The 17,599-nt window shown below is 44.8% G+C and overlaps 1 protein-coding gene across 13 annotated transcripts in view; it reads left to right on the top strand.

Annotated features, from left to right (window-relative positions):
- Nucleotides 1–17,599, top strand: part of FAM110B (family with sequence similarity 110 member B) — a 147,267-nt gene that overhangs the window by 85,601 nt on the left and 44,067 nt on the right. The gene's annotated exons all lie outside the window — the stretch shown is intronic.

The raw sequence follows: 17,599 nt of genomic DNA, 5'->3' as shown, positions 1-17,599 counted from the left end.
AGAGTTTTGCAGGATGGCTCCCAAAGGAGGCCATGTCAAGAGGCCAGAACCTAATGGCCAGCCAAGGGACAGACCGAGAAGGCTGGGGGCAAGTGTTGGCAGATAGCCAACAGCTATGGAAATGTGCGTGCTTCATGAAGAGACTGCTGGGCATTTCGTCCCGCGTCCACGCCACCCCAGGATTCTTTCCTGGTCTCCAGAGCTGATGGAGAGCCTGGAAACATCCTAGAACCAGACCCCTTTTCCCCCGAAGGAAGCAAGGACGTGGATGAACAGTGGTCAGGGTCCAGGTGGTTCCTCCCTTTCCCAGAGGGGCTGAGAGTTCGATATCACCAAACGAGGACATTGGAAATGTTTAGGAAGTTGAGAGACAGCTCTCCAGTTAACTGATGTCTGCAGTCACTTAAGGCACAGACGTCACGAGAGCACAGTCTTAACCTCAGCGCCATATTCCCAAGTGGCCACAAGCTCCCATTTGATTGACAGCCTTCCTCAAGCCTCTTTTCCAGCATCCATATGCATTGGGCCATTGCCCGTATAGTATGTCATGCATTCTGTAGTTTATTATTACTGCATTATGCATGACATTGTTGGGTAGATGGTACCACTGTCCAGGAACTTCAGAATCTAATTTAGGCTGACAGGTAAGAACCGGCCTGTGCCAGGTGGAATTCTGCCATCTGTGGAGAGAGAGGCATTACGGAAAAAGCCAACAGTGCCCCCCAGCGATATGCCCTGAAATCCATCACCATATTACCTTATCTTCTTATCCCGGATCTAAGAAGTGCTGAGAGGAAAGCCCTAGGCTCCTGTTGGCTGGAAGGAACTCCACGCCCTCCATCCCCAGGTCTGAGATTGCAAAACTGCCCCTGCACACAGGATTTCATAGGGAGTGCCTCCAGCAGGGCCCGTGTTCTCCACTCAGCCTCATTCGAGGAGCCCACCCATCCCGATGTGCCCACAAGGGAGGGGGTTTTCTGGTGCTAAAAGCAGGCCCCCCACCAATGGGCCTGTGGGTCCCTTTTATGATTCCCAGCTCCTGTGTTTTTTCAGACACCGCCGTGTGATGTTAATGCCCAGGGGGCTCACTCCTGAGAGCAGGTGAATTTGCGACCCTGGTAGCCAGGAAAACACTGAGGGGTTGAGTAGACACGAGTGTGAACTCAGCTCCACTGCTTACCAACCCTGCGAACGGACTTTACTTCTCTGAGCCTCAGTTGCCCACATGCCAGCTAAGATAACAGCAAGCTAGTAGGGGTTTGGAGAAGGCCAAGGACATAGCTGTGGGAGTGCCTGGTTCCGCAGAGGCATGCAAGAAGTGAAGGAACGTCCTTTCTCCCTTCCAGACAGATTCCGGAGAAGACAGGCAGTTACTGTCCCAGGCATAACCATCTTGAGTTTGTCGATATTTGTCAATATTCTCATTTAGCTGACGTCCTGCATGGGAGAGATGAGAAAGGATTCAGCCACGTTGACTCATTAATGCGATGTCACCTGGGTTGGAGACACTAACTCTTGGCCCTGTGTCTAAGTCAGTTAATTGTACACAAGCTGATTTCAGTTGTTTTTCTGCTGGTTTTCCCGTAAATAAGATGGAAACATTTACTTCAAAAGGGCTCTAAAAGATCGTTGTTGAAAAGCATAGTTTCTTGTCTCGCCATCCAAATGTGTTCAACTGTTTGGGGTGGTTTTTGCATTTGAAGTGTATTAAAACTTTGTTTTGTTCTGCATTCTTGAAATAGAGATAAGTAACCCTATGGAGACCTAGGTACTAATCTTGTCATTCGTGTTTTTCACTATTACTCAAGACGTGCATTTAAGATTACGTTGTTTTTAAGAGTACAAGGTGTGTCTTTTTAAAACATGGTTCCTTACTCAAGGAAACCAAAAAAGAAAAGAAAGGCATAAAATGACCTTGCAGTGTTCTCTTGGTTAAACTTTTGAGTTTTTTCAGTCTAGAATATGAAACCCCCTGTATAATGTTTATGTAAGTCACCGTGAAAGAAACAAACGGTTTCTATGCATTATCCATGTGATTACAATTTGAGGAAATAAGTTACAGTGTTTTAGTTTCTTATTATTGGAATCAAACTTAAGCAACTGATAAAGGCAGTTTCGCCTGGAAAGCTTCCTTTTCCAAAACTTCTCTGGCACAGATTTTTGTTCCTTCGTAGTGTGAGTGCTGGGTACTTGAGACATTGCCGGGAGCAAAAGCAACCTTGGCCTGCTTTTTGTGTGTGTTAAATGCTCCTGACCAAAAACCCACGCTAGTTTTCCCCAAACCGCTGTTTCTCCATTTTAGTGTCTCCTAACGCTGGTCCTCCCTAACGAAAGATTTGTTCCTTGTCCATGACTCATCCACCTTTCACGCCAGCATCTCTGACTTTTTGCCTTTTCCCAGATCAGCTCTTTGCCAAGCAAATGACTCAGAGCTCAAGTTCCACCGGTACTGTCAGGTGTGGCTCTCCCAAAGCCGGCTCAGCTGACCTTGAGCAAGGTCTCCCCAGGAGCCAGGGAAGCCAGCGGCGGTAATGAGACCCGCCGTGCAGCCCAGTGGAGCCAGGCTTTGACCTTGCTTGGTGCTTTTTTTTTTTTTTTTTTTTTTTAATTTTTTTTTTTTCAACGTTTATTTATTTTTGGGACAGAGAGAGACAGAGCATGAACGGGGAAGGAGCAGAGAGAGAGGGAGACACAGAATCGGAAACAGGCTCCAGGCTCTGAGCCATCAGCCCAGAGCCCGACGCGGGGCTCGAACTCACGGACCGCGAGATCGTGACCTGGCTGAAGTCGGACGCTTAACCGACTGCGCCACCCAGGCGCCCCGCTTGGTGCTTTTTAAAAAAGCAGAGGAAGAGGAGGGGCATTCTCTGGGAAAAAGTAGCTGGGATTTTACTTGTTTTATTCTCCTTCACAAAAATCATATAGGCTTCTGTGAAGTTAGACGTAGGGATATTCTCCTCTCTAAAACAAAATAGTCCTATGCTCAGACGGAAAGTAGAATTCTGTTTTTGAGGATTTATCGCATATTTATTATGAAATTCAAGAGGCCACTACTGATGGCAATTTAAATTGTTAAATTACCAGTTAAGTTATTTGGCATATTTGAAATGCTCTTTTTTAATCAAAGGAAAGAACTTCTATAAGTTACTGTGTGCCCATAGTTTTTTTGTTGTTGTTAATTACTAGTGATTATTACAGTATACATCAGTTCATTGTCGATGTAGTCACTGCTTTTCTTTCTTTTTTTTTTAAATGTATTTATTTATTTTGAGAGAGAGAGAGAGAGAAAGTGGGGGAGGGACAGAGAGAGAGGGAGAGAGAGAATCCCAAGCAGGTTCCACATGGTCCGCCTGATGCAGGGCTTGAACTCACAAACTGTGAGAGCATGGCCTGAGCCGAAGAGTCAGATGCTTAACTGACTGAGCGACCCAGGCGCCCTTAGTCACTGGTTTTCTACAAAGATTAGAAGAAGAGCTAAGCCCATGGTCCGTGGAAGGCCTACCTGGGGAGTGATGTGCTAGAGGCATCCTGTGCCTCATCTGCTTACTTGCCCTGCAGAGAAGGCTTTAAGAATCTTCATCGTGTGGATGAGGATGCAAGAACTGAAGGGGTTAAAACTTCCTGAAAGGGCAACCGTGTGATAAGATGCACTGGGTATAAAATCCCAAGTCTACCCCCAGGCTCTTCTATCAATCCCTTACTAGACTTTTCATACCCATTGATTTCTTTATAATGCTAGGGTCATAAATGGAATGGGAAACATAGTTGAGGATAATTGCACAGTGGGAAAGTGGAACTGGAAAGTCACAAGACAACATGGATATCTTGTGGAATGTTGGAACCACTCCCTAGAAACTATGGCTGGTCTTCAATTAGAGAAGGGATGAGACCAGAAAGTCAAGTGATGAGAGAAAGGGGCTGTAAGAAAACACCCATTAGAGAGAGGAGGACACATACAGAGTAGTGGCAAGTAAAAAGCTGGCCTGTCAAGTCCTTCACTTTTTATTCTCCAGCCTGTTGAGTTTCTGCTCCACCATGAGGTGTGGACTGAGGAAGCGTCCAAGCATCCTGACTATGCAAAGTTCAGAGAGGTGGAGGCTTATCAGGACCACGTGACTAGTGAGCATTGGAGTATCCTCTCCAAACTGGTCACTCTCTTCCAGAGCCTAGTGCTGTGGTCTCAGTGTGTCCCCCACCCCATTCATATGTTGGAATCCTAATGCCCAATGTGATCGTACTAGAAGCTGAGGCCTTTGGGAGGTACTTAGGTCATGAGAGTGGAGCCCTCGGGATGGGAAGGTGCCTTGGTAAGAGAGGCTCCAGAGAGATCCCTTGCCCTTTCTGCCATGTGAGGACACACCCAGAAGAGGGCCTTCCCCAGGACTAACCACACTGGCACCTCGATCTTGGACTTCCAGCCCGCAGACCTGTGAGAAAGAAATGCTTATTGTTTATAAGCCACCCGGTCCGTGGCATTTTGTTGTAGCATCCGGAACAGACTAAGACCCCTAGGAGAAAGTTGGCCTCTGCACATGGCCTTTGGATGGTGTTCGGATGTACCTGCTCTCATAGCTTCCCATAGCACTGGTCTGTCACTGTCTTGAAATTAATCTCTTGCTTTTACTTGGGTCTGGTGGGTCTGACTCTAGAAGACACGTGTAAAGCCGAGCTCAGCTCAGCATCATCCTCAGACAAAGACATGCAGTTTCCATCACGACGGTCACCGGAAGGAACTTCCTCTGGAAGGAAGCCCCATTGAGGCACTGCTGGCTCTTTACCATCTGTGTCCAGGGAGGCCAAGCCTGACCGGGTTTCCTCCTGCATTAGACGTCAGACCCCGTCCCTTCAACACCAAACAGCTCTGTTACTGACTTCGCCTTATTGTATCAGTCAGCCTGCCCTCTGGTCTCTGCTGTCAGACCAGTCCATTTAGCAGGCAGAACATTTTTTTGCCAACACTGTTTTCATCTTGTTCCTTCCCTGCTCCAAAACCCTGTTTTCTCCCAGGTACCCATCGATCACATTTAAAGTCCAGAGCCTTGCAGCGAAAGCCACCTCTCGGCTGGCCTCTCCACACTTACCCAAAGTCAGGTTCTGTTACTCTTCTCGTGTGCCCTTCACACCTGGCTCAGCAGAGTTTGTGTGCGTCTTCCTCCCCACAATTCCTTATCAGCGCCTCACTCTCGGAGTCGAGGAGTTCCTCGGAGGCCCATCTCAAAAGTTACCTGTTCCTTAAAAAAGAAAAAAAAAAAAGAAAAAAGCTTTTGTTGAGCAAAATCCAAGACTTTCTACCACTCATTAATTCACCAAGTTTCTTCACAATGTAGTATATACCATGTACATTTACAGGCACAGTCTCGCAGTCATCCTTTGCTGTAAGCATTTGTATGATTCTCAAATGGTATGGTAAGTTTCTTTAACAATTTTCTCTTACTGTAAAGAACACAGGCTCTCAACGGTGGCGTCTGAGCCACGGCGGGCATCCATCGGCACCTGCCCTGAAGGGGCACGGGCGGGGCTGAAATCTTAGAGAAGACTTTAGGATGTCCTACAGCCTCAGTATGCTTCTGTGGACTGACGAGCTTCCTGAAGGGAAATGAAGTCATTTATCAATGCTGGAAGCCCTTCAGGAAAATCACAGTTTCGCTCAACAGCACAGATTGGAGAGCCGTTGTCGGTTCTGAAATGTCCATAATAGAGTGACATCTAAATAGACTTAGGGAAAACACAGTCGAGAGGAAACCACAGCATCTCCACTGGAAGGTAAAACAGACCCACTGACGGCCAGAAACACAAGTAGAAACCCGATCAGAATCCCCCCCATGATTTGTGAGGTCCGGTTCAAGTTTCCCCTCCTGCGTGAAGACTTTGCTCTTTCCTAAATCGTTGTTATTGCAGAACTTACATTACAAGCACTCATAGTCCCTTAGGACCATGAGTGTCTCTGTCGTGTACTTTCTTCAGTCCCTGCATACATACGGCGTACTTACCGTTACCTGATTTGTGTTACGGTTACATTTCCTCTGCTTCTTGCTGGCGAATTATATAAGCAATCGGAGGGTAGGAATTATGTTTGAACCCCGTGTCTTAGAATCCAGCCCAGAATCTAGCAAACTGTAGACGATCGAGAATAGTTTGTGGACTTGAATAGGACTCAAGGGTTTTCCTCTGCGTATAAAGGAAAATCACTGTAGGTCTCCTCTGTCTTTTACAAGTTCTGGTAGCAGCATCCTCTGCAGACACAAGACATGGCAGCAGGAGGGGTTAACGGGACCGGGTGCATCACCTCGCTGAAAGACAAAGACACAGTCTACATGCGGGAAAAGGAAGGAGAAAATGAAGTCAGGAAAAAGAAAGGGGAAAAAAAGAAGGAAAAGTTGAGTTATTTGTAGCGAGTTACAGTTGAATGTTATGGTAAGAACTTGAGCTTCAACTTTAAGCTAGTCAAACGAGGGAGCAGTGAACGCATAATTAGCTTTATCAAAAGGCTCTTTAAATCTGGACTCCTCAACTGCATTTAAATAGGGTTTTGTTTACAAAATTTAGTTTAGATACAGTTCTGTTCCTTAGCTCAAAGTCTGTGTTCCCTAGGGACTCAGATTCAGCATTCAAAAGCTCAATTATTTGTGCTTGGCCCCAAGTTCAGTAATAGCCTTAATTTGCAATTGGGGGGAAGTACCGCCTCAAAAGACATACATCAGCGCTCATGAAAAATGAGGAATGAGCACAGCCATGCCTACTGTTCACACTCACCCCGGCTTCGCGTTCTGCCTGTGTGTTAATCCATTCATCTTTTCCTTAAAAAAAAAAAAAAAAAAATACAGGAATCCACTGCCCTAGTGCACCTGGGGATTTAATGGGTATAAGGAACCTTTCCTGCCCCCTGAGACACTGACATTCTCAGTCCTTCTCGTGAAGGGATAAAAACTTTGTGTTTGAAAACTAATTTTGAGAAGAGTGTCCGTTAACTCATCTTGGGGTTGGTTGTAAAGAAAATGCGAAAAGATCAATGGATTTTAGGCAGAACAGAAGCCCTGATCACATGCCAGAAGAGAATGGCTAAATCGTGGGTAGCTCAGATCCATGACCTATGGAAGATTCCAGTACGACTGAACTGTGTATTCGAATCTTTGGTCTATTCTCGTAGATCGTCGCATTGTCTGTGAATGCCAAGGGTCTGTTCTCTGTGTCCTCTGAAACCTCCATGCTATCTTTCCTGAGAGGTGTGTTTGTGACCTAGACCTTGCTGGCTGACATTCATCTCATATAGTGGACGTGCAAAGGAGCAAGTGCAACGCATTGATGGTGTGCACCCTGGTTAACAGACAAACATACTGTTTTCAAGCATCGTTTTGAAGGCAGTTGGCCCATACGTAGTGGCAGAGTTTGAGATTTTAAGTGGTTTTGTAAGATTCTTGTGCTTGCTTTCCATCCAATGAACTGTGGACTTGAATCCCGTTTTTTGAAAACATGACTTTTCACTGCAAAGCTTAACACCTTTTATACCCTGCCACTCTCCATCTCCCAGGTAGCGAGGGGGCTGCGAGGCTGTTCTTTCCATCTGTTAATGTGGATTACTTCCCAAGAGGTTCCATCAAGGTGTCAGTGGGATATTTATACTTGATTGCTGGAATCATGGTCAATATCCCCATCCAGTAGCCTTAGATCCTAAACTTAGCAAAGGCGTGATCTCCCATATTGCGATCTCAAGACCCCCTTCTGCACACTGTCTTACAGACTATATCAGCATGGACATCCCTGGTGAGTCAGGGTCGGCATTGATACCTGACTGTCTTTCCCCATCCCACTGCCTCTTCTGCCTCTGTCTCAGGCTCTGTGTCCTTGCTCCAGAACCCTGGCAGTAGACAGCAAAAATAAGGGGAGAAGGCAGGGCTTCATTTTCTTTTATTCTCCTAGTTTTATTTGTGGTTCATTTCATGCTATACTTTTAAGAACCCCCCCCCTTCTTTTCTTCATACAATCAATGAGGAGATCTTAGAAAGCCAATACCCTCATAGATTTAAGATTTTGACCATTGGCTTGTCGAGAACCAGAAAGACGCATGCGTTTGTTGAACTTGAGCCTGAAAAGGTTTTATTCACATTGGGTTTTTAGAGAATGTAATAAATGATCTCAGAATACACCTGGCACGTTTACTTATAAGGCATTTGAAGGCCGCGTGCATTTCCTCCCCTACCGACGTGTGTTTCTGCACTTTGAACCTTCCCCGGAACTTGTCCCTGTTACGTAACGTGCTGCATTCTGCTTTTGTGTAACTGATTCCTTGCCGCATTCCTTGATGCTGTCCTTTTGCAAATGAAGACCTGCCCGCTGCCCTGCTGTTCATCAGCCGTGGCCAGTGCTCACGTCTTCGTAACTGACTCTCCAGTCATCCTCAGCTGGTTTCCGGGGGTGCCAGACCAAAGCAAATGGCCTCATTTGGAGCCTGGAAGAGCATCTCTCTCTTATTCTTCACATCCTTTGGCCACTGAGCTTTCGATTAAGAGATGCTAAAGTGCAATTAAGAAAAATTATATGGATATGTGACTTTGAGTCTCTCCCTGAAGACACTTTATGCCAAATCTGCAACGTTTGGGGGTTTTTCATTGTATTAATGACACTTGACGTCATGCGTTCACCTTAAATACAACAACCGTATTTCAAAGCACCTTATGATCATTAGACATTTACATCCAGTCGATCTCATGTTTTATGACTGTTGAAACCTGGTTTTGAACTGCTAGCTGAAATGTTCTTCTATTTTAAAGTAAAAGTAGCCATGTCGTTGACAGTTGGCCTCTTACATAAGCAAGACCACCGTGCGCGTCTTAGGATATTTTGTAGAGGGTGCTACCTCTGTTTTAAGCTCATGCCTTATTGCTGTGTAAAATACTTCACAAACTGCCCTCTCTGATTTCCAGTCTCCTCACTGGTCAGTAACGGATGGTGATCCTCTAAGACTACGTGTTAAATGCTGCTGTGTTTCCCGGTGAAGACAGTGGAATATTAATGGACAAATAGCTCCATAGCATAGTGACTTACACCATGGGGCACGAGCGGAAGGTTGTGGAACCGGTGTTGGCCTAGCATGTACTAGGCGCTTTTCAGAGGCCAGTCATCTGGCCTTTATGCATCATCTCGCTTAATTCTCATAGCAGGCAGTTGTTGGAACGGAGCAGGTAATCAGGGGGCAAGATACAAGCCCATGTTTGGCTGCAGATGCAGCCTTCTTGTACACCTTGCCAAAGCGTGTCAAGAGTGATGGTTTACGTGCCAGATCCCAGACTTTGGAGCTAAATGTTTTCTTCCTATTTAGAAACCATATGCTTTTGGCAGATTAGATCTACTAAAGGATTCTCTGAACAACAACAACAAAAAAACTTGCTGTAGATGCCAACAACAGTTCCCCTCCAGGCTGTGGATTATGTAGTGGCCTCAAAGAGACCCATGCTCTCTGTCACCTCCATCCTTATCCTTAGGGGGAGGGGTCTTGGATGGCTCACCCGGCCGTCTGGGACTCGGATCATTGGGCTTTGCTGCCAGCTCTCTGAATGGAGGTTGGCAATTTGCTTTTTTTTTTTTTTTTCATAGACGTATACATTTTACAAAGCACTTACGCTTTGAGGAATGGGGGGCACTGCCACCTCAACTTTATAGATGAGCAACAGAAGCATAGAAGGAAAGTGACTTGTCTAAGTAACGTGGCTCATAACTGGAAAAGCCGTGCATGTGAACCCATCTGTCTCCTTCTCCATCACAACTCTGAAACAAGGCCTCTGCCCAGGAGACCTCATTTGCTTATCAGTGGAGTCAATGAATGGGGCTTCTTCAGTGGTTTTCAGCACCGTTCCCTGGAGTACAGACGTTTCCAGGCTGACGGGGCATTGAGATTTGAGGCCCTGCTTTAGCCAAAACCACCGTGTGTCTGTTTTACACGCCGATGTTCCACATAACCTTTACTTTAGAGACAACTTCTGCAGCCGACAAAATGCTGTGAAGACTTCCATTCGTATTACATTCTAAGCTCTACCCTTTAGGGCCCAGCACCAACTTAATAATCAATGAAATTAATAGAAACACAAGTAAGTTGTCAGTGGTGTGGTTTGGCTTACCAAATATGATTTGGCTTCCCAAATTAATTTGCAGCTTTCCAACGATGTTTCTGTTGGGTGAGGCCAGCAGGGATCCCCGGAAGTAAAACATCTGATACCCAGCTCTATACCATGTATCTATCTCCTTCAAGCCCTGGTCCTACCTTCTCCGAAGTTTTGCTGCTCTCCTTGTCTGCCCAGGTCTACCTGCGCGCTCCAAAGAGCCCAGGTGATTTCAAGTGGCACGTTGGCCCCCACTCACCACTATTCACTGGCTCCCATCACTTACAAGGTCAGGTTCAGGCCGCTTCACTTCAGATGAGATTCCCCATGACGGTCTGTTTACCTCTCCTGCACATCTTCCCCCCTGCCGACCCCTGCCCCCAACACACACACAGGGTTTCCCTGAAGGATCATGAAAGGACTCACAGCCTCTGTGAATAGCAGATTTTTAATGCTCTTGGGCTTGGGTTTTAGACTGTTTTCTGGTCTGGCACTCAGCTTTAGGAGTCTGCCCAGACGTCATCTCTTCCAGGAAGACTTCGTTACCCTTGACTCTACAGTTTACCCCCACGTGCTCCTCTTGGGTGGTTCCGTGGCTCTTACATACTTTATTCTGCACTGAGATCAAATGTTTCAATTCCAGTGGTATCTTTTTCCCTCTCTAATCTGATCTCCTCAGGGACAGAGCACAGGTATCGGTCATTTTTGTATCCCTCATGGTTAGTCTAGCACCTGGCTCATGAGAGGGGCCCAATAAATGTTTGCTAAGGTGAAATTAAATGAAAAACTAAATTCTGTTATAGTATATATTTTAAGCGGTGCACAGAATAGCAAAAATGTACTTATTTTATACCTGTTAAAGTATGCGAGGATGATAAATAATTTCATAATTGATTTTAAAGGATAATCACATCTTTCGGTTTTTCCATTAAATCTCATTTTGCTATGTGCATACATATATTCAGTGAGTTTGTACATAACAGTGCATTTCCCCAGTTACCCAGTCACTCCGTAGCTGTCTTCCTTGTTTTCCTGAGTTGATGAATTTCTAGTTGTAGCAAGGCCTAAATGTTTTCAACTCACACATCCAGTTTAGAACTCCTGTGATAAAATGACGTTACCAGACAGGCTTCCCCATCTTTTGTAGTCCAGTTCTGAATTCAGTGAAATGGTCCTTTTTCCTTCCATAATCCATTGTCTGTATTCTCTTCATTCTTGGAGGAGATTTGAGTGGGGGGGGGGGGATTGTGTATGCTTCTTTTTATGGGATGCAATGAACACTTAGTTTAATAAACCGAATCGTATGTTCTCCATTTTCCAAACTTGAGAAAGACATGATTGTCAGTTGATTGCGCGCGCTAGAATTTATGTGGAAGTCCCAAGAACACGGAACTCTGCTTCCAAGTTACGCCTGGTGCTTGGCGTGGCCCCATCCTGGATGTGAGGAGGAACAATAAGTTATGAGCATGTTCCAAGGGGAAGCGATATTTTATCCGAAAACCATCAAGGACAGATTTTTCTGCTTTTCATGCTGCCTTTCTGATCAGAGCGTTTACGAGATGAAACCCATGCACCTCAACTTGCTCCCTTGTAAATTTGATCCCTTGTAAATCTGCAACATTTTTCCTTGTTACAACAGTTTTATATTCCCGTGTACATAAATACTGCCTTTGATGGGATCAGAGCTAGTGCCACGAATATGCCTTTAGCGGTAGTGAAAACTCTGCAGTAAGGCGTTGAAGTTTTAGGTGACAATCAAATGGTCCCACAAAGGGCAGGGAGAAGCTGAAATAAAACCTTCACAGATGATTGGTTTTATTTCACATCAACTCTGTGGTCTTAATACTGTCTATCAGTTGCTGCCTTTGTGTATCATCCGCGTGGATCGGTGAACTTCAGTGGGCGAGGCTCATAAAGTATTTCATCGTGTGAAGGTCATCTGTGGCTGAGCTATAATCTCTACAGTTCTGAGAACATTCCAGATCTCTGCCAGCCTTGTCATTTGCACTGGGGATCTGTTTCGATGTTTACTGCTTCTCTTTGGCGGCTGCTTCCCTTGGTGTAGTGCTTAAAACACTGTGCCTTAAATTCGCAGTGATTTAGTTTCACGGTTTGATCTATTTGTGGGTGCCTTAGTTTTAGGAGTTCTGCTTTCCACAAAAAAACTAGAATAAAAGCTGAGTCCAAAGACATTACCTTCTACTGCCCAGAGTACATTTCTTTCCCTGGTCATTTTCTTCTGATTAGCATCCATGGCTCTGCTTTGCAGATACTCTATTTGGCATGATAAATAGGTTAGGACCGAAATAAAGACAAAAATAATTATGGCAGTTTGACAACACATTCACTGGGTGGGAGAAAGCCATAAACATCCTGACATTGTAATGATTTGATACAGATCATTTGAGAAATAGATATACTATGTGTGTGCATTGATAAGTTTTGCTTCAAAGCTGGCTATTCATATTAAAAGTTCACATAGTCCTTCTTTATTTTTACATCAGGCAGTCCTCTTTTAGGAGAAAGTGTTTCATAGAAGTAAAACACCACCAAAACTAACCGCTACATTAAAAACATATTTTTGCCGTGATGGCATCTTTTAGAACATTTTATTTACACATTTGAAGTACAGTTTCTGTGCTTCTCCCCAAATGTGCTGTTACCTTAGCAAGATTCAGAAGACCTTCAATTAATTGGTTTGATTCAAAATAAAGTCTAAGGTATCTGTATACACTTTTGGAGAGTTCCTTTGAGAATCTCTTGTGTTTTCATCTCATCATTTATAAGATTGACCTGCGTTTTTCCCAAGGCCTCGTAAGAGACCCTGCCTCAATTTTAATATTAACAATCTGATAACATCCGTGGTAATGACATGTAGCCGCTGACATTTGTTGGATGCTTGCTATACTCTTGGCACCATTTTAAGCATTAACCTGGATTTTCTTCCTTCATCTTCACAATATGCCCTTGGTACAGGGGAGGAAACTGCAGCACGCAAGTGCCGTCCTCGTGGGACCACTCTCTGCGGGGGGGCAGCCGTGCATTATAGGTGTGGCCTTGCCTTCACCCGTCTAGTGAATCCTTGACCGTACAACTTCTGTAATGGGCCAAAAGTTAATGCCACTCCAGAAGGCGAACCCTATAAGGCAAAAGAGAAGGACATTTTCATGTTCCTCTCGCCACCCAGAATTACATGTGAAGCAAAGCAGAATGAGAACGTTTCCTTTGGGAAAAAAATCTCCCTTGAAGAAGACACCCTTATTCAGGAAGTTGTGATCGTTCATTTCCGGGTTACGGAGTGTCTCCCGCACTTGTCTTCCGTGTCTTTGGAAACCATGCTTTCTGCCTGATCCTTCTGACGATCCCCTGGTCAGTTGTCACAAGTCAGTTGTCCAGCGGGGCTCACGAAGCCCCTGCTGGACAGCAGCCGCTCTCTGCGCTTCATGTACGTGAAGGGTGCCGCACCTGTTGGACGCAGCCCCTCCTCTGTCGGGATTCCGCGTTGGACTCTTCCAGCCAGGGGTCTGTAACCCACAGCATGAATTAAAGTGAAATCTGTGGGTGCCTTTGTCACCACCATACCTCCCTCAGAGCCCATGCCGATGGCCGTCGTCATTAAGCTTAGGTAACTTGTAAACATGAATGCCACGTGAATTCTCATGAAAACAAATAACCTAGCAAAAATCATAGCTGGCAGTGACCCTGAAAACCCCAAATGCAGATCTCCCTTCTCCCCATGCGGTCGCTGGGTTATAGGGAATGTGTGAACCGATCTCTCCTTGGCAGAGCAGCCCGTTACCATGGAAACGCACTTACTAGTTTCTAAGCCCTTCTGGCTAGTTCCAGGAACATTAACTCTATACTAGTCCTAAAAAAATAAACCTAAGGTTCATAGCTGGCTTTTGAATATGCATCATTATTGGAGGAAAAGCATTCATTTCAAATTCCAAATAGACTCTCCATCTGAGGGTTATTGCATTTGCTCTTATTAATAATAATGCTTCGCACAAGCCAAGTAACCACCGCTAGGAGGTCGATGTTCTCCTGCCACTAACTAAGCCTTCTTTTTCCCGTATCATAGTTTGGGTTTGGCGTTGGAGTCATCTGGGAGAACATAATTTTATTTTGTCAGACTTTGCTGTTTATGTACTATTTTTGTCTTTTAAATCTCAGCTTCCTTATGGAGACACGCTATATTTATCAAGCGTACTGTCCCTGCACAGACAGGATAAGTGACTGTTCACTTTTCCCCGTCGACAGTAGCTTTTGTGTGCGGTGTCTACATGCCTGCTAACTCGTTCGTTAGTTTAAAAGTGGGAATAGGGGCACCTGGGCAGCTCAGTGAGTTGAGCATCGGGCTCTGAGCTGACAGCACGGAGCCTGTTTGGGATCCTCTCTTCGTCTATCCCTCCGCCCCTCCCCTGCTCACTCGCTGTCTCTCTCTCTCTCTCTCTCTCTCTCTCTCTCTCAAAATAAATAAAAAAAATAGAATCTAAAGGAATGTACAGAAATATTCAAGTTGATAGTCATTAATTGGGGTATATTAAATATTTAAATGTAGTTTTTAAAAGTGAATACTTACATTCCAAAAAATTGAACACAAGGAATTTCAGCATGTAAATCTCTTCAGTAAACTCCAAGGAAAGTTTCTCTCTTTGTTCTGGTTGTTAAGTTCATTCAGGTCCGATCTTCTGGTCTCCCTGGGCAGATTTAGTTGTCGTCTAGATGTTTAAGTGTGTATAGATATGAATACCGTACTGATAAATTATGCGCACACACACGTACCCAACCTCACTGCCAAGTATATCGGCAGAGTATATCTTTCAGAGTATATCTCATCTGTTTCCTGTGTACTTTTCATAATATTTCCTAAGCGTGTTTTGTGTTTTCTCATGGAGCCTATGGCCTTGCACGTAAGTGGGCCGAACGAAGGCTCTGTGTTTTGTGTGCTGCGTTTCCAGTTTTGAAAATTTTCATTGATTCCTGTCCGTCTCTTCATTTTCTCTCCTACCACCCGATTGCTAAGCATTCGAGATATCAGCCTTTTGTTCCGCGTCCTACTCCTGTTTGGGGAATCGGTGCACAGTTTGCTCCGCCAGAGTGCTGTGTCACTGCCGTCCGCTCAGCTTTTCTTTTCCCCACTCCCTGATCTCTGTCCCTTTCTTTTCTCTTGTCCTGTAGATTCTAGAAATCTCATGGAAGCCAGGGATTCTGTCCCTCTAGTTCTCTGTACTATCTAGCCCATGTACATTCCCAAGCTCTAGATACTGAAATAGCACGCCCTAAATTTCGTTCGGCGTTTCCTCCTATCCTTTGGAAAAAAAACAATCGTTAATTCAATTTAGGGTCCTTGAAGTTATTCCCACAGGATGTGTTCTGAAGGAGGATGGGCTCCTTCAAAGAGCAGCATACAAGTTGTTATGTTTTGGTCCCCTTCTCAGTGGAATCCATTTCACATATTAGTCGGCCAGCGCTGCCATAACAAAGTAGCACAGATTGAGTGGCTACAGCAACAGAAATGTATTCCCTGTCTGTTCTGGAAACAGAGACGTCTGGATGAAGGTGTCCAGGGCTCATTCCCTTTTCCCTGCCTCTCCCCCAGGTTCTGGTGGTCCTCCATCCTTGGCAATTTCTGGTGGCAATCTTTGGTACTGCCTGGCTTGTAGAAGCGTCACCCTGATCTCTGCCTGTGTGTTCACATGGCATTCTCCCTGTGTGTGTCTGTGTTCAGATCTCCCCATTTTTATAAGGACCCCAATCACATTGCGCTAAGGCCCACCTCATTCCAGTATCACCTCGTTTTCGCTAATTACATCAGCACACCTTTATTTCCAAACAAGGTCACATTCTTTGTTACTGAGGAGTAGGAGGGACTTCACTGTATGAGTTTTAGAGGGACCCGATTCAACCCCTAGCTCATATCATTACAACAAAATTTGTTTTATATCCTGAGTCTACTCCATGGTTTTGCCACAGGTAGACCTTGTGTTTGGATCGCGGTACAAATCAAACACAGTTGGTGTGGGTGCTTTTAACAAATGATGTCGTGCGCATTTACACCTTGACCAGCTCTGCTTGGCACTCTGATTGTTCATGTACTTGGAGGGTCCATTCATTCCTAATCATACTAGCTCAACCTCATTTGAAAAATAAACGAACTGTGTCTAAATTTGTGCCAGCGATTGTTACCCCCCCACATGACAGTGAGATCGTTCAACATCACTGTAACCTTTTCATCAGATGATGATTCCATTTTAATCCAAAAATAACCAGGACCGTATGAATATTTACTGAGAGTAAACCACGGTATATTATTAATGAGAGCCGTATTGATTTCCAACCTCGATGAACTCACTTCCTCCGAAACCTCATGTTCTTCATGTTTCAAGAATTAGTTTCTTGATCGTGCTCGACTACACTGTCATTTAATCACTGGGGATTTGAAAGCATTGGATATATACCTACAGGTCTTAAACCTTAATTTAAAATTTTTCTTATGTAAGTCACCAGCCAATGAGAGGGCCAGGTTCTCAGTGGCAGATGGCATCCAGTGGCTCACCATTGGCACTCTTGGTACCCGTTTCCTTGAAGCTGCGAGTCTGTGCCCTCCAGCCATGTGGCAGTTGTCGCTGTCAGTTGGAGTCCCAGGGCACAGGCTTCACGCGCCCCCCAAGGGGAGACACTAAAGCGGCAAGCTGGAGCTATAGCATCCACCAACTTCTATTTATTCTATTTAAATGGCGCTCGGGCCCTACATCTAAAACTCGAAAGGCAAGGAAATCTTCAGTATTAATGCTGCTTTTAGTTACGTTTCTGGACCATCACGTCTACTTTTCCCTTCGTTCAGCAATGCTAGCTTATTCACCAACACTTTTCAGGAATGTGTTTACATTAAAGCAGAGCCAGGATGTTAGAAGACCCAGATTGCAGATAACTTTGCACTGCTTCGGTGGCATTCAGAATGAGTCACCCTGCCTCAGTCACGGAAAGAGGGGCTCTGATTGACAGAACTTGGAAACGACGATACGGAGCAACAAATGGATATTCCCACGAATCAATCCACTTCTGTTTTAGAGCCAAAATTGGGAAATTATCTATTCGCAGCATACCAATTTCTGATTATGTAATTTGATTTTCATCCTAGAGGTTTACCACTGTTTATATAATTTGATCTCCAATAAAATACAGCTTTCTCCTGTCTGACCCTGGGTTCAGAGTATATCTAAATAAACTGTTTAAGAATATATATATTTTTTAATGTAGCCAACTCCTTTAAACCAGAATACGTGAGTTCTAATGATGGAAAGAAATTTATCTGGGCAAGTGTTAGTACAAAGCTACTTACGTTTTTGCAGAAACGAGTTGATTTCCAAGGTCGTAACAACATATTTCACTCTCAGCCCCCAAGCGGGGTTCACATCATACCTGCACACAAGCCCACTGCCTTCTCGCACGTACGACTCCTCATACCTTAGCCGTGCCATTACCCAGGATGGATACTGGTC

The sequence above is a fragment of the Puma concolor genome, chromosome F2 (assembly GCF_028749965.1).
Source record: "Puma concolor isolate L17-30 chromosome F2, mPumCon1.1.hap2, whole genome shotgun sequence".
Taxonomy (NCBI): domain Eukaryota; kingdom Metazoa; phylum Chordata; class Mammalia; order Carnivora; family Felidae; genus Puma; species Puma concolor.
The sequence above is the reverse complement of the archived record's forward strand: the minus strand, read 5'-3'. Positions and strand labels throughout refer to the sequence as shown.